We start from the raw sequence: 27,795 nt of genomic DNA, 5'->3' as shown, positions 1-27,795 counted from the left end.
CCAGCAAGGAGAATAGGTGACTTGTGCTCAAAAACCCCGAACTCTCCAATGGTTTTGGGGGAAAAGTTTTGATAGGCAAAATTTGGAGTGAGGGCTGCAGGGTGTGTGACTTTGCTCTGATTGGTTGGTGGTGAGGTAACAGGGTGGTGCTCCAGGGATCTTGTGCTCAGCCTGAAGTTACCATCCTCCACCTGGGTGGGGCCTTAGTTCCTGCAGAAGAACTCAAAGATGTTGTTATGTATATCTCTTGAGGAGGAACCAGGACCCTGCTTTAATCACTTCACTATAGTTTCTTGATTGTTCCTCCTTTGTTTCTGCATTCCCTTACTTCCATGATTAGCAACTGTTTGACTCTGCCCTTTGGAGCTCAGGGAAGGTCTAAGAGGCAGAAGCCTATTTCTTACAAACAAGAAGTGAGGGGGTAGGGATGACACAGAAATGATTTATACCTGGGAGGGCCCCACAGGGTCCTGCTTGGTTTCAGTTCTGACCCCAGTCTACAATTCTACCATTTTTTAACTTTAGCTCTTAGGCTCTTGAAGACTATTTTAGTCTTTGTCCTAGTTGGTTTGGGCTACCATAACAAAATACCACAGACCAGGTGGCTTAAACCACAGAATCTATTTTCTCACAGTTTTGGAGACTGGAAGTCAAAGATCAAGGTGCTGGCAGGATTGGTGTCTGATGAGAACTCTCTTTGGATTGTAGGTGGCCACCACCTTGCTGTAGCTCATAGGACCTCTTCACTGAGTGCATTGGTGGGGGTGCAGGGGGTCTCTGGTATCTCTTCCTTCTTTTATAAGGACAATAATCCTATTGGATTAGGGCCCCACCCTTATGACCTCATTTAACCTTAATTATCTCCTTATGGGCCCTGTCTCCAAATACAGTCACATTGGGGTTAGAGCTTAAAAGGAATCAGAATATGCCACTCCAAAATATACCACTTTGGCGTAAAGATTATTTTGAGCTGAAGGTGACTGGGAATCAACAGATGCAAAAAGAAGCCTTCCCTTATCGGACTAAAAGCAGCAAGTTCTGGGAAATAAGGTTGCCATAATTCCCTCTCCAGGGTGAATCTACTCCCGGAAGGGAAATAAAACCTACCCTAAATCCCTTCTCTACAGGAGTTTAATGGCCCTGAAAGAGACAGAAATATCACTCAGACCTGTATAGACAAACATTATCACTAACTTTCTTACCTGTCCTTTCCGTAAAAGCCTTTTCTCCCCCATCCCTTTCACCTACTAAGTTAGGTATATAAGCCTCTAGCTTTAACCATTTAACCAGCCAGCTACCTGTTTTGTTAACTCCCGTATGCATAAGAATAATATTTTTGTCGTGTTTATCTCTTTGTTCATTTAATGTGCAGGCCTCCATTTTTCAGAACATAAGAGGGTAGAGAAAAAATTATTTTCTCCCTTACAGGCTTCAACTTATGAATCTGGGTTGTAGGTGACAGGGGACAAAATTCAGTCCACAGCAGTCTTCAAGCTTCCTCAGCTAGCCAAAACCCTTATGCATACTTTTGAAGAATGAACACAGCAAGCCAGGGAAAGAGCTGTGTCCTTGAGGAGAGAATGGGAGGGTAATGCGGGGTGATGAACTCTGACCAAGATGGCACTTGCCTGCCTTCCTCCCTCGGTTGTACCTGGGGTCTCCACTACCTCCAGGCTTTCCGTTTTGATCTTAAAAGGACCGTCTTTTCCCACTGGCTAATGGGTATGACCTGTGTGTTGACCTGTATGAGTTGGGGGTGGTAGAGGAGGGTGAAGAGTTGTCCTGGCTCTGAAAGGGAGCAGAATATGCCACCCCAAAACATGCCTCTTTGGCATATGGATTATTTTGAGCTGATTATTCTTGAGAGACTGCAGACACAGGAGAATCTCTGAAAACAGCAGTATTTACCCTTTTGTAAGGGATATTTACATTTACAAAGGAATTCTCCTCTTTTCAGGGTCTCCCTCATTCTACCAAGAAGAGAAGAATGACTCTAAATCACAAGAAACTTTTATCAATGGGGAACTTAATTCTGCATAACCACTTTCATTCTGCATAACAACCTTACCCTTGTTTACTGGGCTTAACTCCCTTAGCTGGGCTCTACCCACATCTTTCTTTTGTCTTTGGCCGAAGACAGTTTTTAAGGTGGTGGCATGTGGGGGGGGGTTATTCAGTTTTCCTGGGTCTCTCTTATGTATACATGTTTTTAAATTTCTGTTCGTTTTTCTCTTGTTAATCTTTTTTTACAAGGGGTCTCAGCTACGGAACCCAGAAGAGTAGAAGGAAAATTATTTCCCCCCCTACAGTTGGAACAGTTCAGGACAGCCCCACCCTCCAGGAGCCCAACAGCTCGAGAGGCACCAGGCAGCTGCAGTTCCAGCAACTTGGTCTCTGCCTGGCACTGGCACTAGATGGTGGCGCTGGCAGCAACAGAAAATGGTTTCCACCTCCTCTGAGGTCTGTTGCAGCCATCAAGAAACACGGCCATCAGAGGGGAGCAGAATAGGCCACCCCAGTCCCTCTTTGGTATTGGGATTATTTTGAGCTGGTTATTTTTTAAAAAAACAGCAGACACAGGGGAAGCTCTGAAAACCAAGCAGAAGGTTAGCCCTTTGTAAGAGACATTTTTTACATATGTAAGGAAAATCTCCATTTGTGAAGGCGTCTCCCTCTCTGCACGCGGAAGAGGAGGATTACTAAATCTCTAGAAACCCTTATCAATGGCGCAGGTAACAACTTAAATGTGCATAACAGCCTTACCCTTGTTTACTCTGCTTTTCCTGGGAACCTCCCATAACAGGTCTCCCCTCCCCACCCAGTATCTTCTTTTGTCTTTAGCTGGAGGTGGTGACTTGGGCCATTTCCGGGAGTTACTCAGTTTTCCTGGGTCTTTCCAGGTCTATAGGAGGGACACATGCGATTACACTTGTTTATTTTTCTCCTGTTAATCTCTTTTATTACTGGGGGATCTAGCCAAGAACCTAGAAGGGTAGAGGGGAAACTCTTTTCCACCCCTATACTATATACAGCAAGATAAACTGCATTTTAAAAACGCACAGGAAAAAAATACTGGAAGGAAACAGAGCAAATGGCTTTCTTCCCTATGTAGACGGCAGCCTAAATAATTGCATCCTCTGAGATCTACATAAATCCCACTCAAGCCCCCTCTCCCAGGTCCAGAAGGAAGTGTGGGATGCTCCCCCAGGTCTCCTGAATTCCGGAACGCTCCGCCTCTAAGACGTGCGGCTCGGATGTCCTGTCCCCTTCACTTTCAGCCCCACGAAGTCTCACCACCCTCAGCCCTTCTCCCCGCCTGGCCCATGGCTTTGGGGGGCTAACAGCCTTCACTGGAGGTGCGGGGAATGGGGATAGGGACGAGGGCACAGGGAAGGGTGGCCGTCTCCTCGTACCACTTCAAAGTCCTCCAGCCCCCCAGCCCGGTGAATTTCTCCCCCGCCCACATCAGCACAGTCCTCCGCCACCGCCTGTCACGCCTGTCACGCCGCAGCTCCGCCCACCGATCCTTCCGCGTTCTCCGGCCGAGGTACCGGCCTGGGGGACCGACCCCCTTGCCCTTCACCCTCTGAGTGTCTGGTCCAGGGATTTTACCAAACGAAAGGCCACCTACTCCAGAGAGGGGTTCTGCCACTCTCCGACAGCAGAAGCAGCTGCCACTGGGCTTTGGTTTAAAGTCGCATTTTTACCTTTACTACAAGTATTTTCCAAACTTTCCCGACACATATTAATTTCAAATAATGTTTGAAATTTTTGTTATGAAACACGGGAGGAAATAATCCACAATGGATGATAGCACACACACAAAATAAAAGGATTAGAACCAAAAAAAAAATTTTTTTTTTTAAGTGAGAGTTCACATATGGACCAGTGGGTCTCAACCCGGGATGATTTTGCGCCCCTAGGGGACATATGACGGACGACGTCTGGAGACGTTTTTGATTGTCCTAACAGTGGGGTGGAGGGTGCTGCCTGCAGTGGGTCCTGACCAGGGAGGCTGCTGAACATCCTCCCATGCACTGGACAACCCCCCAGCAAAGAACTTTATGGCTCAAAATGTCAATAGTGCCAAGGATGAGAAACCCTGCTGTAGGTTAACAAGCATCTAAAGAGAGGAACAGAGTGACTCTCTCTTCTCTGTTTAAAGTGGGATCAATTAAAGGAAACCATTCCCTTTGTTGACAGAATAACAACAGCTAGGAATTACTGAGAACTTGCTCCATCTACAGCCAGACCACCCTGAGCACTGGCCAGATCCCAGGAAGCTAAGCAGGGCGGGGCCTGGTTAATACTTGGATTGGAGAATTTTCTCTGCCCCTAACAACCCTATAAAGCAAGTAGCTGTTCAGTTATCGTCCCCTTTCTAAGCATAAGGGAACCAAACTGTGGCCAGGAGCGGGTAAATAACTGGCCAAGGTCACACAGACAGTGTGACAGACCCAGGAGAACCTGATACAGAGTAGTGTCAGGCACAGAGGAAATGGTGCTAACATTCACACTTTGGTCCTAAACTTGCCACACAGAGATATTTCCTGCATTTCTACCCCACTGCTGAGCAAACAGAGAAGGTGTTAAAGGAAACATGAAGCTTTGGGCGCTAAATTTCATCCCAAAATTGTGAATGGCAATTTTGTGTTTTGTAAATGGAACTTCCAAAGTGTGTTTCATTCAGGAGGCTTGATTTTGGGCCTTTAAAATTAATCAATCAGGGAGTTCCCTGGTGGTCCAGTGCCATGGGCCCGGGGTTCTGTCCCTGGTCTGGGATCTAAGAATCCAGAAGCCATGCGGCGTGGCCAAATTTTTTTAAATTAATTAATTAATCAATCATATTATCAGTACACTGTATATACATATGTATGTATGTATTTTTAAAATACTTTTAAGTGTGCATTTTTAAATATGGTGAGAGAAAGGGAGGAAGGCCCAGATGGCTTCACTGGAGAATTCTACCAAATGTTTAAAGAATTAACATCAGTTCTACACAATCTCTTCCAGAAAAATAGAAGAGGCGGGAACACTTCCCAATGCATTTTATGAAGCTAGTATTGCCCTAATACCAAAACTAAACAAAGATAGTACAGAAAATGAAAACCACAGACCAATATCCCTCATGAATATACATGCAAAAAATCCTTAGCAAAATATTAGCAAATAGAATTCAGCAATATATAAGAATTACTTACCATGACCAAGTGGGCTTTATTTCAGGGAGACAAGGCTCATTCATATTTGGAAGTCAATCAATATAATCTTCACATGATCAGATCCTTCAATGAAAAAAAAGCATTTGACAAAATTCAACATCCATTCGTGATAAGAAATAACAGAAAAATAAGAACAGAGGGAAACTTCCTCAACTTGACAAAAAAAGTAACCACAAGAAACCCCCTACAGCTAATGTCTTACTTAATGGTGAAAGACTGAATACTTTCTCCCTATGATAAGGAACAAGGCAAGTATGTCTGCTCTCATCACTCTCATTCAACATAGTGCTGGAAGCTCTAGCCTGTGCAGAAAGCCAAGAAAAGGAAGTAAAAGGCATACATTTCAGAAAGTAAGAAATAAAACTCTCCCTATATGCAGATGACATATAATAATTGTCTGTATAGAAAATCCCAAGGAATCTATTTAAAAAGAAAAGAAAAAATAAATAAATTCAGCAAGGTTGTATGATATATAAAATAAATATACAAAAATCAATTATATTTCTATATATTACTAATGAACATGTGAACACAAAATTTTTAAGTATAATGCATTTACAGTCACTCAAAAAAAAGGTGTAGGGCTTCCCTGGTGGCGCAGTGGTTGAGAGTCCGCCTGCCGATGCAGGGGACACGGGTTCGTGCCCCGATCCCGGAAGATCCCACATGCCGCGGAGCGGCTGGGCCCGCGAGCCATGGCCGCGGAGCCTGTGTGTCCGGAGCCTGTGCTCCGCAACGGGAGAGGCCACAGCAGTGAGAGGCCCGCGTACAGCAAAAAAAAAAAAAAAAAAAAAAAAAAAAAGGTGTAAATCTATTTTACATGCAACTGTATCTGAAAATTAACACCGATTTTTTTAAAAATCAAAGAAGATCTAAATCAATGAAGAGAATTATATTCATGAATTGAAAGACTCAATATAGTAAAGATGCTAATTCTCTCAAAATTGATATACAGGTTTAATGTAATTATTATTAAAATCTCAGATAATTTTGTGGATATAAGCAAGATGATTCTAAAATTTATATAGAAAGGCAAAGGAACTAGATTTTGGGAAAAAAAAAAGAGAGAGAAATCTGTCTACTTGAATTTGAGGCTTATTATATAGCTATAGTAATCAAAACTGTGTGGAATTGGAGGAGGGAATAGACATAAAGAGCAGTGGAACAGAATAGAGACTCAGAAACAGACCCATACAAATATACCAAACTGATTTCTGACAAAGATGCAAACGCAATTCAATAAAGGAAAGATAGACTTTTCCCAAATGGTCTTGGAGCACCTGGACACCCAAAGCAAAAAACAGAACAAACAAACAAGAGCCTTCTCTTAAGTCCCACACCTTTCTTATACAAAAATTAAATCAGGGCCTCCCTGGTGGCGCAGTGGTTGAGAGTCCGCCTGCCGATGCAGGGGATACGGGTTCGTGCCCCGGTCCGGGAGGATCCCATATGCCGCGGAGCGGCTGGGCCCGTGAGCCATGGCTGCTGGGCCTGCGCATCCGGAGCCTGTGCTCCGCAACGGGAGAGGCCACGACAGTGAGAGGCCCGCGTACCGCAAAAAAAAAAAAAAAAAAAAAAATAAAAAAATAAATCAAAATGGACCATGCTTTAATGTAAAAATGTAAAGCTATAAAACTTTCAGAAAATAACATAGGAAAAATGTCTTTAGGACCTAGGGCTATGGAAAGGGTTCTTAGATTTGATACCTAAAGCACGATTCATAAAAGGAAAAATTAATAAACTGTGCTTCATCAAAATTGAAAACTTCTGCTCTGTGAAAGACCCTCTTAAGAAAATGAAAACGGGGACTTCCCTGGTTGCCCAATGGTTAGGGCTCCACACTTCCATTGCAGAGGGCACGGGTTTGATCCCTGGTCAGGGAAATAAGATCCTGCATGCTGCAAGGTGTGGCCAAATAAATTTTTTAAAAACAGAAAAGAAAAGAAAAAGAAAATTTAAAAACTAGCTATAGAGTGGAAGAAACTATCTGCAAACCACGTGTCTGCCAAAGGACTAGTATCTAGAAAATATAAAGAACACTCAAAACTCAAGAGTAAAAAAACGAACAGTCCAATTAGAATGTGGGGAAAAGACCATAAAGAGACATTTGACCAAAGAAGATATGCAGATGGCAAATAAGTATATGAAAAAAATGTTCAACATCATTATCCATTAGGGAAATACAAATTAAAACCACAGTGAGATATCACTATCTCAACCCATCAAATGGCTAAAATAAAAAATAGCGACAACACTGAATTCTTCTGAGGATGTGGAGAAACTAGATCATTCATATAATACAATGCTGGTGGGAATGTAAAATAGCACAGCCACTCTAGAAGACAGTTTAATGGTTTCTTTAAAAACTAAACACAGACTTATCATATAACCCAGAATTGCACTCTTGCTCATTTATCCCAGAGAAATAAAGATTTATGGTCACACAAAAACCTGTACACAAATGTGTATAGCAGCCTTATTTGCAACAGCCAAAACCTGGAAACAACCCAGGTGTCCTTCAATGGGTGAATGATTAAACAAATTGTGGTACATCTATGCCATAGATATGATTCAGCAATAAAAATAACAGACTACTGATACAGGCAACAACCTGGATCAATCTCCAGAGAATTATGCTGAATGACAAAAGCCAATCCCAAAGGTTACAAATTATATGATTCCATTTATATAACATTCTTGAAATGAAAAAAATTATAGAAATGAAGAACAGATTAGGGGTTGCCAGTGGTTAAAGAAGGGTTAGGGGCGGGAGGGAAATGGGTATGCCTATAAAAGGGCAACCTGAGGGATTCTTGTGATGGAAATGTACTCTATCTCAACTTTCAATGTCAACATCTTAGTTGTACACTGTGTTACCATGCGGGGGAAACTAGGTAAAAGGTATAGGGGATTCCTCTGTATTATTTCTTACAACTCAACTGCATGTGAAACTATAATGATCTCAAAATAGAGAGTTCATTTAAATAAACTATATTTTAATTATAATATAATAAACTATATCATAACTATATAACTATACTATATTAAGCCTTTTTAAACTGGATATCTTTATGAAATTCACCTTAAGCTTCTCAGAGAGCCATAATTTGAAAGATAAGCTTTAATATGGTCTTTAGGAAAAGTTATGAACAATACAAGCCCAGAACAGACTAGCTCCTTGATTAAGGCTAAAAAGTACTCATTGACTGGAGGAGGAACCCCTAAAATGTGACCAGGAGACAAATTAGGTGTTAGGTGGGCAGTAGAGGGAAGTGTAATCTCACAGAAGTGAAAATTATTATTCTGGGAATGATTGCAGAGTCATAATAATTCCCACTTAATAAATGCTTACTATGCCTCTGGTACTATGATTTGTTCAGATCAGGACAGTCGCCCACTGTCCTGAAGAGCAGGCACCTATAATCCATGTAAAATAAACTGTAGACATAGAAATTGTAATGTGCGAAGAGAGTGGAAATGGAGGAGGGGATGTCGTAATGACAAGTGCAAACAGAGTCACCATGGAGTCTAGAAAGAGCTGGAGAGTGAGACACGAGGTGTTTTTCCAGCACTGACCAGGACAGAATACAGCTGGCCAACACAAACATCCAGTCCACTGGGCAAACATATTCCTGGCTGAAAGCAGATTTTTCACTTGGGGCAGTCACCATGTGATGAAAATACACCCTCTAGGAAATCCAATTTCCTTTGCTTGGGTTCTATAGTCATCAAGCAACCTTCTGATCTTAATTTGATTTTTGATGGTTTCCTCACTAGAAGAGAAGGAGCTAATGGGATCCAATCTGTTAAATGATTATGTGTTTTCTTCCCTTATGACCCTCCCATGGTTTTTTGGCATTGAGTATTTTGTTCCAAATTGTTTTCTCTCTCAGGCATGATAGTATTTTCCCCCCAACACGAATATAACCCCCTTGAGCAAACTGAGTCAACAACCATTGATGAAGCACCTGCTATGTGCTTGGAACTGTGCAAGGAACAAAAGCAAAATGCAGCCGAGATATGATTTGCACCCCAGCGATGGCTAATTTCCTGGTGGTCCTTTACCAGCTGAGCTGGTAGTTATGCCATTATGGCTAAGAATGTGGGCTTCAGAATCAAACCAGTGGAATTTGAATTCTGGCTCCAACATTTACCGTCTGTGTGAGCCTGAGCAAGTTACATAGCCACTCTGACCCTCAGTTTCCTTGTCTATAAATCAGGTAGATTTCACAAGTTGTTGTGAGGATTAAATGAGTTAATCTGAACAAATCATAGTACCAGAGGCATAGTAAGCATTCATTAAGTGGGAATTATTATGACTCTGCAATCATTCCCAGAGGAATAATTTTCAATTCGGTGAGATTACACTTCCCTCTACTGCCCACCTAACTTGCCTGGCCACCCAAGGTCCAATTATTTCCAGGCATCTGGGAACATCAGGGAATGCAGAGAGGTTCTATAAATCTACCTTGGCTCTCACTTGCCACCAACCACCAACTGACACATACCATTGCTCTGTCTTTTAGGCGCCTTCACACCGGCTCCTCCCCCCCTCCTCCTGAAAATGGGCCACGGCCTGCCCTCATTCCTCACAGTGCTAGCTGGGGCCTTGGCATTCATGACTTGACCTTCAGAAGGCTGGGGGTAACCAAAGGGACCTGCACCCAACTCTGAGTCTGGGCTTATCACTAAGTTTCAGAGGCTGCCTCTCTTCCACTCTAAAAAACCACACCATCTCCAGGCCCATAGAAAAGCGGCGGGGGTGGGGGTGGTGGTGTTTTGTTCTGTTTTGTTTCATTTTAAACAGAAACTTGATCTCAGAGATGCAGCCCTGCCCACCAAGAAGACAGTCCTGTTCATTCTTCTGCAGAGCTGTTGAGCTGCACGTCTCCAGCTCCCCACGCCCAAACAGGCTCTGCTTTACCTGTGCAGGACCACGAGGCCCAATATAAAGGGAGTCAGCCCTCCAGGGACCCCCGGCCCCCCTGTAGCAGAAATAGCCTGTTGCAGCATCAATGCCCATCATGATTCTCCTCCAGCCACCGAGGTTTCAAGAAACCTTGAGCTGTTTTGTTGATGGAGATGTCCTACCACACCTATTTTGCCCTGCATAAAGCACAACAGCTGAATTGGGGGGCAAGAATGGAGAGACAGCTTTTCCACGTGTCACAGCCGTGTCACTCTGCCAAGTGTCTGAACAGAGTCCTGAGCAGGACAAATACCAATCTGACCTCCCAAGATAATCGAAAAGCAATTCAAATCTGCTGTTAGGCTTCTTTTTTAAAAAAGTAAACACGGGACTTCCCTGGTGGCGCAGTGGTTAAGAATCTGCCTGCCAATGCAGGGGACACGGGTTCGAGCCCTGGTCCGTGAAGATCTCACATGCTGCAGAGCAACTAAGCCTGTGTGCCACAACTACTGAGCCTGCACTCTAGAGCCTACGAGACACAACTATTGAGACCACGTGCCACAACTACTGAAGCCCGCGCGCCCAGAGCCCGTGCTCTGCAACAAGAAAAGCCACCGCGATGAGAAGCCCAGGCAACGCAACGAAGAGTAGCCCCCACTCTCCGCAACTAGAGAAAACCCGCACACAGCAATGAAGACCCAACGCAGCCAAAAATAAATAAATAAATAAATTTATTTTTTTAAAAAAAGTAAACACTAACGGAAAATACAGCAAAACCTATATAAATCCGCTTTGCCCTCCTTTCCTGGGCCACTGCCCCAGGATTTGCCCCTTCAGCTATTCTTTTTCTCCCCCTTATGTAGCTCTTTCTAGAATAAATCTGTCAAGTCTTCCTCTATTCATCAGCCTGGATGCGGGCAGCCAAGCCGGCAGAAAGAAACAGAATCTTTGGACTTCCCTGGTGGTGTAGTGGCTAAGAATCTGCCTTCCAGTGCAGGGGATGTGGGTTCAATCCCTGGTCAGGGAACTAAGATCTCACATGCATGCTGCAACTAAGGAGCCCACCTGCTGCAACTAAGACCTGGTGCAACCAAATATAAATAAATGAAATTTTAAAAAGTAAAATAAATTTTTAAAAATAATTATACATATAAAATAATTCCATATCTTTAAAAAAGAAAGAAAGAAAGAAAGAAACAGAATCTTTCCACAAAGTTCAGAGGAAACATATACCTGCAGAGCTGTGTATGTTCCTGCTTTAATTTTTGTTGTTGTCTCTCCCACATATTAGGTCCAACAGTTTTCCCAACAGTTATCATTAAGCACATCTTGTCTCCCACCAACGTGGCTATATATTCACCCTTGAACTTGACCAACAACTCAACAATTGCTTTGTTTTACAAAAGGAAAATAAAAGGATTTTAAGAGAAGGGGTCTTCCCTGGTGGCATAGTGGTTGAGAGTCTGCCTGCCGATGCAGGGGACACGGGTTCGTGCCCCGGTGTGGGAAGATCCCACATGCCGCAGAGCGGCTGGGCCCATGAGCCATGGCTGCTGAGCCTGCACGTCCGGAGCCTGTGCTCCACGACGGGAGAGGCCGCGGCGATGAGAGGCCCGTGTACAGCAAAAAAAAAAAAAAAAAAAGAAGAAGAAGAAGAAGAGAAGGATTTTAAGAAGGTAACGGAGGAGAAGAGAATGAAGAAGAGAAGATGAAGAGATAAAAGAAAGCAGGTGAGGGAAAGTGAGAGAGCCAGGCGGAGAGGGGGCCTGGCAGACAGTCTGCTGCTTCCCCAGCACGAGCTGGTGATCCCAAATAAGATCAGCTGTGGATGACAGGGCGCTTTCTCAAAACACCTTTCTGAGAACACCTCCCACAACGCGTCAAAACAAATGAAATCTACCCTGACAGTATCTTCTTACACTAGGGGCGAACGCACATTTACGTAATTCAATTCAACAAATACTGGTTGAATATACATAGTATTATATAAATATGTATCAATACATATGAGAAGTAAATGATGAGAAGCTGGTCAGGATCAGGCAGTGTGGGGGGCCCTGATGGCAGGCCCCCTCAATTCCTGCTGCAGGACTGTGACATCTGACTTTGGGGAACAGATGTTACTGGAGTGCCTGCCATCGCATTATTCACCTAGCGCTCGCCTGTGCCCGGCCCTGATCTCACAGTGCAGGGGATAAATACAGTCTGTGCTCATGCATTAAATCAACATGCATTACACACCATGGAAAATACTTATAAGATGTAGGAATTGCATCTTTATTTCCAAACACATGTGTTATTAAAGTCTCTTAAGGAGACTGGGGAACCAGAGGGCAAGGTTAGCATTTTTGACGAAGGAAGAAAAGGTTTTGAGGTGCACGTTATGTGAATACTTAGGTTGAGTGACTGACTTTTCAGATATTAGCAAATACCTTTCTAAACTCAATGACTTTTGCAGAGAAAAAGACATGCTGTGTATTTATTTATTTCTGAATCTGCACTGACGGAAAAATTAAAAACTGCTCGATATTAGCACACTCAAGCTGCCAGAACAAAATGCCACAGACTGGCTGGCTTAAATAACAAATTTATTTTCTCACAGTCCCGGAGCCTGAAAGTCCAAAATCAAGGTGTCAGCTGAGTTAGTTTCTGGTGCGAACTCTGTTTCCAGTTTGCAGATGACCACCTTCACACCATGTCCTCACATGGTATTTGCTCTATGTGATCACAGAGAAAGAGAAATTGCTGGTCTCTCTTTCTCTTCTTATAAGGACACCAGTCCTATTGGATTAGCACCCCATCCTTATGACCTCATTTAACCCTAATTACTTCCTTAAAGGTCCTGTCTCCAAATACAGTCACACTGGGCATTAGAGCTTCAATATACAAATTTTGCGGGGTGGGGGTGGGGTGGAGGGGGTGGGGAGGGGATGCAGGGGGGAGGGCGGGACACACAATTCAATCCCTAACATGCTCCTAAGTGCTTTCAACAAAAAATATTGCTTATTTAAATACCTTCTGAAGCTAACATCTATAGATACATTTTAGGAGTACTAAAGTTGAGAGTGACAAGCACAGAATGAACTTAATACGTGTTGCTACTCTGATTGTAGGTTGGTGGTGGTGAGGATTGTTTTGCTTTGCTTTTTTTTTCCCCCATTACTTTACACTGACTCTCTTAACTTCTCAACATCCAAAGTTCATTCATGCTAGGCTGTGAGCCCGCTGAGAACAGAAAGCATTTCTTTTCAGCTCCCTACAGAGTCTGGCACATACCAGGAGCTCCATAACCGCTTGTTGCAAGAATGCACGGCTCCTTGGCTTGTAGACGTGGGGTTGGGAGGGGGAAGTTCATGAGAAGGGCCCGAGTGGGTGGAGGCAGGCTGAGAGGGACCCTTCTCTTGATCTCCCCACCTCTCTGGAAGCTGAGGAAGAGAACCCTCTAAAATGAGCAGCCACCATGTCCTAGGGAGAGAAGACATGATACCCTAAGTCAATGCTCTGAGCACTGCATGCTCCGAGAACGTTGACGCATCAGTTGGGATGAATGCTCGGAGGATGTTGACGCATCAGTTGGGTAGTTAGTACAACCCAACTACCCTTTGGTTCCCCTGGCCACACACCCAAAAGGTGCCAGGACCCAGGTCAGAGGTCATAAGAAACAACCAGCAAACATTACCAAGTACCTGCTCTTCAGTAGTTCCATAAATACTTATTGATGACATATTTTGTGCCAGACACTGTACTTGGCACTGCAGACACAGAAGATGAATATGACACTCTGGTCCTCTAGGAATAAGTACGGAGGTATCAAGAGACATGACAATGCTGAAACTGCTAGACCGCTGTGCCAGGCTTCTTCTTATCCTTGACGAAGCATCATGTAATAGCTGGTGGTTCCCCAGTGTCTGGAAGTAAAGACCTATCCTATGTGTGTTCCCCTGAGCCAAAGAAAAAGTTTTTCATTTAAATTTGACTTATTTTTTACGGCTGCCCATTGATTTGCCTGAACTAAGAGGTATAGGTCTGGACTATTCCTGCAATTAGCCAGAGGAAGGACTGAACGAGATATCCAGCTCACAGTGATATTTTAACACTCCTGCTCATAAGGCTTAAGGTGACAAACGACAAGTTTAGGATGAAGATCTGCCCCCAGTGAGAGGCCATCAGGCAGCTGACAGGGAGCACAGACAGAGGATTAGGTACTCGAGTGGCAGCTCAGTTTGGTGACCTGGCCTCCCACCAGGGCCACCCTCTCTGGTGGTTAAACTTTCCAGGACATCCCCCTTCTCCCACCTCCCCCCAGGCACTGCATCATCACCACCCTGGACGTGAGATTATACTGGGCAGGACATTGTGACGACTTCCTTGCTTACCCTGTCACTAAACTGGCCCAAGTAAAAGTGACTCTGTCCTTGATCTTACCATGGACGTCACATGGGAACAGCAGAAGCACACAGACCCTCCCACGGAGCCAGCAGATTTTACCAGCAACCCCAGTGTGGGAGATAAGCCTTAAGCAAAGAGTTGCCGCAGAGTGGGGCAAGTATCAGGTTGAACTCAATGCAGTTATCAGTGCTGGATTGGTTTTGCCCTACAAAGACAGACATTTCAAAGGGAGGCACAAACTACTGGGCGTAAGATAGGCTACAAGTACGTATTGTACAGCACAGGGAATATAGCCAGTATTTTGTAATAACTTTAAATGAAGTATAACATTTAACAATTGTATAAAAAAAATTTTTAATAAAAATTCTTTCAATTAAAAAAATTTTGAAAAACGAATTTCTTGTGGTTCAACCTAATGTCCTCATATCTAACTCTTACATAGCACCTCCAAGCTCTTTACACACAAACTCACTTCATCCTCACAGCAGCCCTGCAAGGAGGGGGCTGAGTAAGTGGCTGCTAGGAAGTGTCAAGGATACAAATGCAGGCAGCCCAGCCCCAGAATCCACACAGGATGGGCCAAGATGCTCTAGAAAAGGCTTCCAGAAGGAAGTGAACCCAAGAAGACTTGTGCCCTCTGACACCCAGCATTGCAACAAAAGGCCTTCATGTTGTTTTAACAGGGTCGAGTTTGCCCAGCCAGACGTTATCCCTAAGGGTTCAATTCATACCACCCAAACTCACATGGGGTTCACCTAATAAACATCTGTTACATAAATGCCTGAGGGAGGAAAAGAATGAATGAACAATAGCAGAGAGCAAGCTTGTTCATTTCCATGGAGAAGTAACAATGCCCAAGCACCTGGCATGCTCAGGTGTGCAGAGTTGGGGCAGGCAGGAGCTTCTGAACACATTACCTGGTGTCATTGCAAAAAAGCAGAAACGTATGGAAAATATTATCATTTTCATTTTACTGGTGAGGAAATGAGCTGGGAGAGCTGACTGAAGCCCCTGCCCCCCTGATTCTGACCACACTCTTCTCAGCCCTGCTTCGGCCTTCCAGGATGCTCAGCAGCCCCTCTTCCCAGTGGAAAACTTCACTTGGGAAATCCAATTAAGAGGCTTCAACTGCAGAAGGAGTCCAGGTGCAGTTTAAGAGGAGTGGAGGCCTTTAGGAACCACTTCCAGCCATAATATCCTGGTCCAGCTTTCTCCACAACGCAGCCATACACCTACCCATGAGAAAAGAACACCAAAGTCAGTGGTCAGGGCATCTGCACCCTGGGTCACCACTGGAGAAACTAGAAATTGTCATTCCCTCACTGTGGCACCTTTTTCAATATTCCTTATCACCTACCAAAAGCTACTGCCATTACAACATTACCTCATGATGGGTATATTACAATTTCCTAGATTACATCTTACCTGAGTTACATTTTAGGGTTGTTGCTTCCTGGCACTTTAATTTCATAAGTAAGCTATCTCCAAATCACTGAGGAGGATGAGTTACAGCCACTTCTATCCATTCTCTAAGACTCATTTCCAGAAACTAACATTTTCTTCCCTTGGCCTGGATCCCGGGGTGTACTATCTGCTGGTTCTATTGCTTTCTATCCATTAACCATAATAAGTAATGATGATGTTCTTTACCTCGCTTATTTTGTTTTCTTTTTTTGGTGTTTGGCATGAGAAGAACTACAGGCAGAATCTGATTGTGTAAAATTGTCATCTTTTTGCAAAGAATCCTTTGCTGAGAGATGGTCATGAAGCTGCTAAGGAATTTTTCTTCTTATTGTTCTTAATTTTAATTACAGGGATTAGTTAGCCTATGGAGAGATACCAAAGATAGAACTCTACGCAACATTACCATATAATCATCAACGGTTAATAAATATAAAGGGAAAAGAAAGTGTTCTTACCATATGTAATAACTTACCCACATTTTATATCCTACCCCTGATGAGTCAGACAACAAAACTTCAAATAGAGCACATGAAGGGTGGATAAGGCACTTAAGACACTGTCTATTTGACTTCCCTCCACTGCCAGATGGCAAGATTCAGGAGTGGAAGAAAGGGAAGGAGATGGGACTTAACTCCTCAGGAACTCCTCGGTTCCTCAGGAAATCCACCTCCTTGTAGTACATGGCAAACCATAAATGAAAAAGAACAAAGCGAAGGAATGGGCAAGTTGAGATGATTTAAAAACCATGAATGCAAAAGCATAATTGTGTTGAGTCTCTTCGTAGGGCAAACAGCTCTTTTCCCTGGGGGAGGACCTTCTATAGAATCATCTTTCCAGACCTATGGCCTTCGTTTCTGCTGTGCCTCTATTGGCCCCCAATTTAAGCCCTTTTGCAGTTGACTGCATAGAAGTCACCATTCTGTTATTCATACATAAAGAAGACGTGTTAAATGATGGAAAGGGTGTAGAGAAAGGGAACCCTCCTACACTACTGGTGGGAATGTAATCCGGTGCAGCCACTATGGAGAATAGTATGGAGGTTCCTTAAAAAACTAAAAATAGAGTTGCTATATGATTCTGCAATCCCACTCCTGGGCATATATCTAGAAAAAGCTCTAATTTGAAAAGATACATGCACCCCAATGTTCATAGCTGCACTATTTACAATAGCCAAGATATGGAAGCAACATAAGTGTCCATTGACAGATGAATGGATAAAGAAGATGTGGTACACATATACAATGGAATATTACTCAGCCATAAAAAAGAATGAAATAATGCCATTTGCAGCCACAGGGATGGATTTAGAGATTATCATACTAAGTGAAGCAAGTCATACAGAGAAAGACAAATATCATATGATATCACTTATATATGGAATCTTAAATATGATACAAATGAACTTAGTTACAAAATAGAAACAGACTCACAGACATAGAAAACAAATTTATGGTTACCAAGGGGGGAAGGGGGTGGGGGAGGGACAAATTAGGAGTTTGGGATTAGCAGATACAAATTACCATATATAAAATAAACAGAAAGTTCCTACTGTATAGCACAGGAAACTATATTCAATATCTTGTAATAAACCATAATGGGAAAGATTATGAAAAAGAATATATATATGTATAACTGAGTCACTTTGCTGTACACCAGAAATTAACACAACATTATACATCAACTATACTTCAATAACAACAACAAAAAAAGAGGATTTGTTATTTCCCATGCCTTGGGAAAACTATCAGTCTGCGATGGATATCTTCCTGAAAGGATTTGCAAACTTTTCTTTAGTCATCTATCTTTACATATACATCCTATGAGTTAGCTACTGGGAATAACGTTATGATGGCTAGATTGTGTCTATTATTTAATGTCCTCAAGTTTCTGTGGCTGAATTTGGATGAAGGGATTAAATGCTAAAAATGACAAATCATAGCTTTAAAAAATAAGAAGAAGACTGGATTTAAAACAAAGCAAAAACATCCTCCAGACATACAACATCTAGTGTGGGAAATTTGCGAGAACAGTGAGTAGAGTATGGTCATGACTGGAGGTGGCCTGACAGCACTGAGGACCCAGCTGAACGTGGGAGACCGTGCATCTGAGGCGACCAGGCCCCTGCGTTCTGTGTGGTTTGCACTCAGCATCCATCCTCACCTCCTTCCTTCTCTCCCACAGGACAGGGCTGAGGACTAACAGCCACATGTCTCAGACTCCCTTGTAAGTAGAACTCTGGATGTGACTGAGGCTCTGCCAGTGAGATGCCCCTGTGTGGTGCTGGGAAGGTGGGGGGTAGGCAGAGGGTGAGCAAGCTCGGCAGATGTGGGCGTTTCCAGCACACTCTACCATCTGGTCACCAGCTTGCTGGGTGTGAGGTGGCAATCAATGCATGTGACAACAAAGGTAGCAATTCCTTCCAACTGAATCCCAAGTATGACCGTGAACCCAAAAGCCCAGTGGTGCCCCAACCTCTACTCCGTCACATCTTCACAGTTTTATAAGAACCCAACATTAAATCCACTTCTGCTAGAAATCTCTAGAATGTCTTCCATCTCCTGCATCAAATCCTGATTAATAGGTGTGTTTCCTCTAGGGCCAAAGCAGTCAAAGATTACGAGGCTGAAGAGTTGGACTGATCTTGGATTAGTATTTTGCAGGGCAAGTTTAAAGGAAGGAAAGGGGAGAGAGCATGATTTGAACAGCATTTCCCAAACTATGCCATGAATAGCTTTGGGGGTTTAAGAGGTACAAGCACATGGCATTAAATAACATTGAAACTTGTAATAAAAGAGTTATTCCCTTTTCAATTCTCTTTTAATCATTTAGGGAGAATTCTCAGGTTGGGACTTGATTTCTTTAACACCTCTCTAATATGTACTAACCCCCTTTACTTGCAAAGAGAATAGGCACAGAGCCTTTGATCAGGCAACAATCCTTAGCTAGAATAGAAAGACTCTGTTTTATTTTCAATATACTTATTTCCAGAGTTGTCCTCCGAGTATGGTAAGCAATAGCAGTTTCCCATTTATGTTAGTGAGAAAAGTGTCTTTTTAATTTCTACCTTTTATTTTGAAACCTTTTTAAAAAGGCAGAATAGCACAGTGAACATCCATATGCCCACCACAGGGATTGTACCACTGTTTTCTGTTTTTGTTTTTAATTTTTGGCCATGCCACTTGTCCTGTGGGATCTTAGTCCCGGAAGCCCCACCCGCTGCAGTGGAAGCGCCGAGTCCTAACCACTGGACCGCCAGGGAATTCTCTACCACGGACCGCCAGGGAATTCTCTACCACTGTTGACATTTTCCAGATTTCCTTCATCTATAATGTCTTTCTTGTTCAACAATGTAAAAGTAAATTACAGACTTTGAGGCACCTGACCCCTAAAATATCAATACTTCAGCATGCAATTCCAGAAAACAAGAATATTCTTCTACAAAATTATAGCCATTATCACGCAAAACAAAATTAACAATTCCCTCAAGTTGTCTAGCCCATGTTCAATTAGGAGCGTGTTTTTTTCTTAAATAAATTCACTTCTAAAATGTGAAATGATTTAAAGAAAAAATAGACAACTAATAGTAAACAATAATATAGGTATATATCATATAATAATATAGGTATACCTAAAAATATAATATAGGTATGTGGTTATGGAGAAAAGTGTCATGATGGGGAAAGTGGGGAGATGGTAAAAACAGTAAATAATAATATGGGTGTTATGTGGATAAGGGGAAACATGATGATGGTGGGTTTTAAAACTTTAGGTTGAAAACTAATTCCTGGGGAATGGTAAAAATGATGGAACATGAGATCTAGGCTGTGTAGGAAAAGGAAATAGAACAAGAAAGATGCTAATAGGTTGGGAAAAAAGTAAGTGGGCCAAGAAATAGAAGTTGCTCCTGGTCAGAGAGTAAGTGTGCTGGGAAGAAAAGAAAAAGTAGGGGCTTCCCTGGTGGCACAGTGGTTAAGAATCCGCCTGCCAATGCGGGGGACACGGGTTCGAGCTCTGGTCCAGAAAGATCCCACGTGCTGTGGAGCTGTGGAGCTGCTGAGCCTGTGCTCTGAGGCCCGCGAGCCACGGCTACTGAGCCCGCGTGCCACAACTTCTGAGCCCACAAACCACAACTGCTGCAGCCCGTGAGCCTAGAGCCCGTGCTCTGCAATGGGAGGGGCCACCGCAAGGGGAAGCCCATGCACCACAACAGAGAGTAGCCCCTGCTTGCCGCAACTGGAGGGAGCCCGCGTGCAGCGGCGGAGACCCAACGCAGCCATAAACAAACAAACAAACAAACAAACAAATAAATAAATAAATAAATTTAGAAGAAGAAAAGAAAAAGTAAAGTGGAGGCATAATGAACACCAGTGTAATTAGGGGTTATCCCTGGGAGTTGTGACAAGTGGTGACTTGTACTATCTATGACGTAGTAGATGACCCTACAAGCTCTAGAGTCAGCCTGCCTGGTTTGAATCCCAGTTATGCTACTATTTGCTGTTGAACCTTGATACAATTACTTAAAATCTCTTTGCCTCAGTTAACTCATATACAAAAAGGGAGGGAAATAGTAGTTCTTAGCTTGCATGCTCTTGTAAGGATCAAATGAATTAATACACTGTAAACCCTCCCTAACACACAAGTGACAAGCATTACCCCCAAAATTCAGTGGTGTAAAATGCAGGTTTCTGTTATGGCAAAGTTAACGAAAAACAGTATTTTTCAGTGTGTCTGTGTGGTCACGAAAACTACAAAAGTAAAGCTAATAAAATATGTAATGTATACAACTAACCAGAAATGGTGCCTCAAGTACTGGGGCAGGGTGAGGGGAGGAAGTGACACAGTGGTGGACAATCAGAAGAGGACAGGAAGGGGGGACTTCCCTGGTGGTCCAGTGGCTTAGACTCCATGCTCCCAATGCAAGGGGCCCGGGTTTGATCCCTAGTCAGGGAACTAGATACTACATGCTGCAACTAAAAAAAAAAAGATGCCGTATGTTGCAACTAAAGATCCTGCACACTGTCAACTAAGACCCGGTGCAGCCAAATAAATAAATAAAGTAAATTTTAAAAAAGTGGGCAGGAGGGCAGGAAATTTGAATTTCAAAGATCAAGGTTAACATCAGGACTGTGGCCTATAAAGGGCTCTCCTCCCCAAAAGAATAAAATTTTATTCAACTTCCATAGGAGAACAAGGGTCAGCAGAGAACAGGAGATAATTACCAATAGCCAACTGTGTTTTATGGGATATTGATTTATCAGTTGGTTTTACTATATATGTCAAGTGCTGAGAACAGGCCCTGGCATATCTAAAGCACTCAATAAATGTTCAGTATCATTATTATCATCTCTCTCTTCTCTATTCCCACTACCTCACCCTATTTCAGGTCCATGGTATCACTGGGCTGGTTTAGGTTAGTTCTTCCTAACTAGTCTCCTGTCCTGGGCAGGGAACTCATAGAACCCACCAGGAACTCCCCCACTTCGTTTCCAAGTGTCTGCCACATCCCAGCCCTTCCTAGAGCTTCTTCACACAAGTTAATATGCTTGGTACCATGGTGACCACTGCTGATTGGACCAGGTGGGCATCGGACACAAAGGGAACTGTTGACAGGCTAGTCAGCAGCCAGTGAAGTTATCTGCACATCAGGGGTCTCTATACTAGCCTGTGGTTGACTGGTCCAAACATATTCTTCAATCTAGAGAACTGAATGCAAGATGGAGAGAGGGCCAGTGGACACAAAGGAAACAGATACAAAACAACACAGAGACAAGGCAGTAAGCAGAACTTCTGAGGCAGGAGAAGCCATGAGTAAGCAGAGTATTTACCACCTCATCTCTGGTACCTACTGAATCTTTAATTAAGAAATTTAACACCTTGGTCATAGTACTCTTCTCTGGTCCTGATCTCAACATTATCTAGGGCAATATCAAGGTCCATGTGGATATTCAAGGTCTTTGGGTTTTAGAGTTTTCCAAATCCAATGACTTTCTCTTTAAGTCTCTTTTTTCCTCCAGCACAGCGTTAATATTTCCTAAATCTAGGAATCTCAGAATTTTAAAAGCTGGAACAGACCTTATAGATGTCACTCCTCTCAAAAAACAAACAAAAAAATTAATTGGCATCCCTCGGTTATGACTGCTCAGATTGCTTTTCTGAAAATAACTATCTTGGAATTCCCTGGCAGTCCAGTGGTTAGGACTCGGCGCTCTCACTGGCAAGGGCCTGGGTTCAAACCCTGGTTTGGGAACTGAGATCCCACAAGCCAAGTGGTGTGGCCAAAAAATGAAAGAAAATAACTATCAAAAGCCGTATGAGTATATGGCTTCCCTAGTGGCACCATGGTCAGGAATCCGCCTGCCAATGCAGGGGACACGGGTTCGAGCCCTGGTCCTGGAAGATCCCACATGCCACAGAGCAACTAAGCCCGTGAGCCACAACTACTGAGCCCACATGCCACAACTACTGAATCCCACAAGCCTAGAGCCCGTGCTCTACAACAAGAGAAGCCACCGCAATGAGAAGCCCGCGCACCACAACGAAGAGAACCCCCACTCGCCACAACTAGAGAAAGCCCTCGTGCAACACAGTCAAAAATAAAATAAATTTAAAAAAAAAAGGCCGTGTAAGTACATGCCTTTGCAACCAGCAATTCCACTTCTAGTAACTTATCCCATAGAAAATAATCGGACAAGCACACAAAAATGATATGATGGAATATCCACTGCAGCATGCTTCAAAACAGCAAAAGTTTGAAAAGTACTGACATGCGTAACAAGAGATTTGGTTAAGTAATTGTTACATACAGCCATTTGGTGGGACACTGGTGACTGAAAATTGGAATAGGGATTATAAATTTATTAACATAGAAACATGTTCTTGCATTATTATTGGGCCACAAAATGAGGTGTTGTGTTGTGATTTCATTGATTGGAAAATATTTTAAATATGTTTACATAGGGCTTCCCTGGTGGCGCAGTGGTTGAGAGTCCACCTACCGATGCAGGGGACGCGGGTTCGTGCCCTGGTCCGGGAAGATCCCACATGCCACGGAGCGGCTGGGCCCGTGAGCCGTGGCCACTGAGCCTGCGCATCTGGAGCCTGTGCTGCGCAACGGGAGAGGCCACAACAGTGAGAGGCCTGCGTACCTCAAAAAAAAAAAAAAATAAATATATATATATATATATATGTTTACATAAACAGAAAAAAAATGTGGAAGGATTTTATAGAAATTATATTTACATGGCGAGAATGTGACAATTTTGTTCCTTTGCTTATGTGTAACATCTAAATTTCTTCATTGAAAATACATTTCTAACGAAATAAAAACAAAACAAAAATCCTACCTAAGGCCCAGAACTGGTGACATCCCTCCTATAAATTATGTAGCGAGAAGCCCATCAGAAATGTCAGCCCCCTGCTCCTGCGTGGGGATGTGTTTATATCTGTCTTCACAGCAAGCACACACTCACATTCGTGTCTCCCTGCTCTCCCTATGTGACGGGAAAGACCCTGGAAAGCATAGCTGCCTTTCCCTCTAGAGTACCAGACTCGGGGTCTTACACATTGTGGTGGGTTATGTGTCCTTGTCCCAGAATCTGTGACCGTGACCTTATTTGGGAAAAGGGTCTTTGCACGTGTAATTAAGGTAAGGATATTGATATGAGATCATCCTGGATTATCCGGGTGGGCCCTAAATCCAATAAGAAATGTGCCGATAAGAGATAGGCGAGGAGACAACACAGACACAGAGGAAGAGGCCACATATAGATGGAGACAGACACTGGACTCAGGCAGCCACAGCCAAGGGACCCCTGGGGCCACCAGAAGCTCCAGAAGAGGCGAGGAAGCATTCTCCCTTAGAGCCTTCAGAGGGAGCACAGCCCTGCTGACACTTTGATTTTGCACTTCTGCCCTCCAGAACTGCGAGAGAATAAATTTCTGTTATTTTAAGGCACCAAGTTTCTGGTGATTTGTTACAGCACACATAGGAAACTAAGACACACATAGTAGGCATTTTGTCAATATTTGTGGGAGAACAAAAAAGAATTGTTTGAAGGGCTATGTCCTTGGTTCTAATAGCTTTGATTCAGAAAGAAAGACAATCTCATTAAAATACTTTTCTAAACCCTAGTTTCTTATGATCAAATGTGAATTCTTCCTCCCACCACGTATTTTAAAGGTAACCAAAATGGCAACTGTTACTTGGTGATCTCCTAGCCTTGATGTGAAATGTGGAAATAAAAGTAACTGAAAAAAAAAAAAAAAAAAAGTAACTGACTCACCCTTACAACATGGAGACCCAGGGTTCCCCCATACTTTCTCAAAGGCTAAGCTTCTTATTTTACTGGAGTGTGACTTCAGTATCCATGGCTTTGCTCCAACTTCACCAAACACTGACAGTAAAGGCTTTAAAGGGACAATGACAGAGTTGAGAGGCTGAAAAATTTGACCTACTTTTCTCTTCTGTCTGTTCTAAAAAATCCATGTCATTTTCTTCCTGTGATTCAACTCAATTCTTTAATCCACATTCCCAGTTCCTTTCCACGGAGGGCATAATTTGGCCTCATGTGTTTGCTTTTTGTTTTGTTTTTGAATCAAACGCTTCTGTGCTTTGATAACCAACAGTGAGGAGGAGAAGAAAATGCGTTTTTCTTAAGGTTTTAAAACAAATAGTGTTGAACACTCCAGGGATTATCACGTAAAACATGGTGCAAAGAAATGTGAGTGGAGGGGGACTTTGGAACCTCATAAATTGCTTGTAGGATGATATCTGCTCTGGATGACAGAAAGCATCAGTCTTCAAGGTTGCTTCTCATCCATGTGATGTACAGCTGCGTATGGTTCCAAATATAAGACAGCCCCTGCCTCAGATGCCAGCGTGGGGAAGGAACCCACAGAATGAATCCACACGGAAGTGAACATGAAGGGCTGGTGCTGGACGAGATCACAGATAATGAGGGGTTTGCCCACGCCTCTCCACCCGCCCCCGCATCCCTCTACCTGCCCTGTTGGTTTAAATAGGGGCTTCTCTCTGACCCAGAGGTGATCAGTGACTTCCAGCTAGGCCTTCTGAGAGGGAGAGGCCTTCCTCCTCCCCTCCCCCTCCCCCTTCCCAAGCCAACCCCTCCAGGTTCCTGCCCCTCTGAGCCTGCACTGTGCTGGGGGCTGGTCTGCAGAGGCCCGGCACGGTTCTGAAGAAGACGCTGCAGGAAGCATTTCTCACTGGGCTTGAGCTGTCCACTGGAATCTGCTAAACTAGAGAGCAAGTCCCTTTCTTCCACTCAGGTGACGTGAAGCCTTGGCCTTCTCGCCTCAGAGAACACACGGAAGGGCCTAGAGAAAAGGGAAGCCTTTGACTCTTGTACCAACCAGAACTGGAGGAATGCCTACAGCCCGGGGAGGACACGTGTGGGTAGCCAGCCTACTCAAGGGAAGAGAGACCAAGCAGATAACCGCATTCAACCTGGATGATAATGGCAGGAGAAGGTATGGATTCTTCTTCTAAGGCATAAATTACATTTTAATGGTGGCTTTCAATGCCTGAAAAGAAGATAAACTAACATGGGAATGTTGACTGGTGGTCAGTGTGGGAAATATTCTTTAAAAGAAGGGCTGTCAAAATGCTTGCTTAAAATCACATCAACCCGTAGCTCTTACTCACTATGCACTAAAGAGTTTAATGAATGGATGGCTCTGAAAAATATTTCTCATACTAATTGGAAAATTGGAATACACTTCCCAATTTGCCTCCCTCAGAAGGACAGCAATGCCATAGGCCTGTCAGTATTACAGGTCAGCTGGAGTCACGTAAAAGGATGGTATCCCATAGACTGACTTGATCAAATGGCGTAATCGATCAGAAAAGGGGAAAGGAATATCCGAGTCCAGCAGGAGCACAACTTTTGTCCAGACACGGAAAACCAAACTGGCAGATTGGAAAGACCAGAATTAGCGCCCCCCCCTGGTGTGGCGGGATGCCTGGATCTGGTGACAGCTGGCATCCTGAAAGAGTGGCAGGTACACTGCAGAAAGAGGGGCTTTCCCTCACTCTCCGGAGAGCAAGTTTTTCTGTGGATTGATCAGGACCAAAAATATTTCAGGAGAAAGCACACCCCAGCGCCTTGAGTCCCTGCCTACTGTGGGTTAGTAGGTCTCTGCCCTTGACGCTCAGTAGGGTCTGAATGGCAACTGGATGTGGCCCAATATTTTCTTCCAAGGGAACATAATTACAAAATACATGGTATAAACCTCTGACCCATACCTCAGATCTCAGCACATCCAAGTTAAAGGCCCTTTACTGGTGTTTGAAATAGCGTTCTGTATCGCCCCCATCAGAAAAATTCTCACCTTTCTTTTAGGCTGCCTTGGAGCTGAAATCAGCTGTATATTTCACCATATGGACCTAGGAGCCAGCCGATTTTCGGGCGGGGCGGCGGGGAGGTGAGAAGGGAGCAGACACATGAAGGTCAGAGGCCAAGGACAAAGGAGAGCTCTGAGAGTGGGTTCCTGCTTCTGCTGCTCCTGGCGGCTGATCCCAATCCTGCCACTGGGAGCCAAGAGGTACCCCATAAACTCCCACTCTCGCTAATGCTGGGTTTCTGCTACTTGCTGCCCCAGGGGTCCTATGGCCACGTCCCCACTTGCACTGTGAGTCCTGTGAACATAGGAGCAGTGTCTGCCTCGTTCACACTTATGTGCTGAGCAAAGTGATGTACAATAAAGAGCAAACATCTGAAAATCCTCAGAAAACATGGAGAACAGGAGGCTTGTTGGAGTCTTGGATTGGGAGTCAAAACCCTGTGTAATCATTTTGTCTCTACCACTATATAATTGTGACCATAGATAATTTACTGAACCTCTCTGGGCCTCTATTTGGTCCTAGAAAGGCTATAACATAACACAACGTAACATAACCTAAAACATAACATTAAGTGTTTGGTACACGTTAGAAAGACATTTTTATTATTTCCCTTGTGTTCCCCATATTTTCGTAAAACATGTAAAAATTTGTAATTTTAAATCTGAAACAAACTGCATATGCTAATCCATTTTTCCGTAAGATAGCCAGTATTACCAAACCTGGCAAATATCATTCTAGAAAAAGCAAAAAAACCCCAAAAAACCCTTACCATTTCAGTTACGCTGTGCCCTCTTCCCTCCAGATAAATGATGCAGTTTCTGTTAGACATCCTGAAATATTGAAAAGAGCTTGAGGACTCCCATTACTACACTCAGGGACTCCAGCCCTCTGGATATTCCGGGTGGAAACCATTTCACTTGATGACTAATAAACTCTAAAATTCAATTATACTGATAACTTAATAGATGCCTGCAAATTAGTACAGACAACCTGAATGAAGCAGGCTGGACACCTATGAGAAAGTTTAGATTCCACCTATATGTGGAATCTAAAAATTTGCTACAAATTTACTTATTTGCAAAACAGAAACAGACTCACAGAGAACAAACTTATGGTTACCAAAGGGGAAAGGGGGTGGGGGGATAAATTCGGAGTATGGGATTAACAGATGCACACTACTATATATAAAATAGATAAGCAACAAGGATTTACTGTGTAGCACAGGGAACTATATTCAGTACCCTGTAATAAACTTTGTATAATGGAAAACAATCTTTAAAAAAGAATATAGATATATACAAATATATACGTATAACTGAACCATCTTGCTGTACATCTGAAACTAACACAATATTGTAAATCAACCATACTTCAATTAAAAAAAGAAAAGAAGTTCTCAGCAGTTTGAGAGTTGAATACCACTTTCAAATACATTGCTGATGTCGTGCTGA

Source organism: Mesoplodon mirus (assembly GCF_964341445.2).
Source record: "Mesoplodon mirus genome assembly, chromosome: 12".
Lineage (NCBI taxonomy): Eukaryota > Metazoa > Chordata > Mammalia > Artiodactyla > Ziphiidae > Mesoplodon > Mesoplodon mirus.
This window is presented reverse-complemented; position numbering follows the sequence as displayed.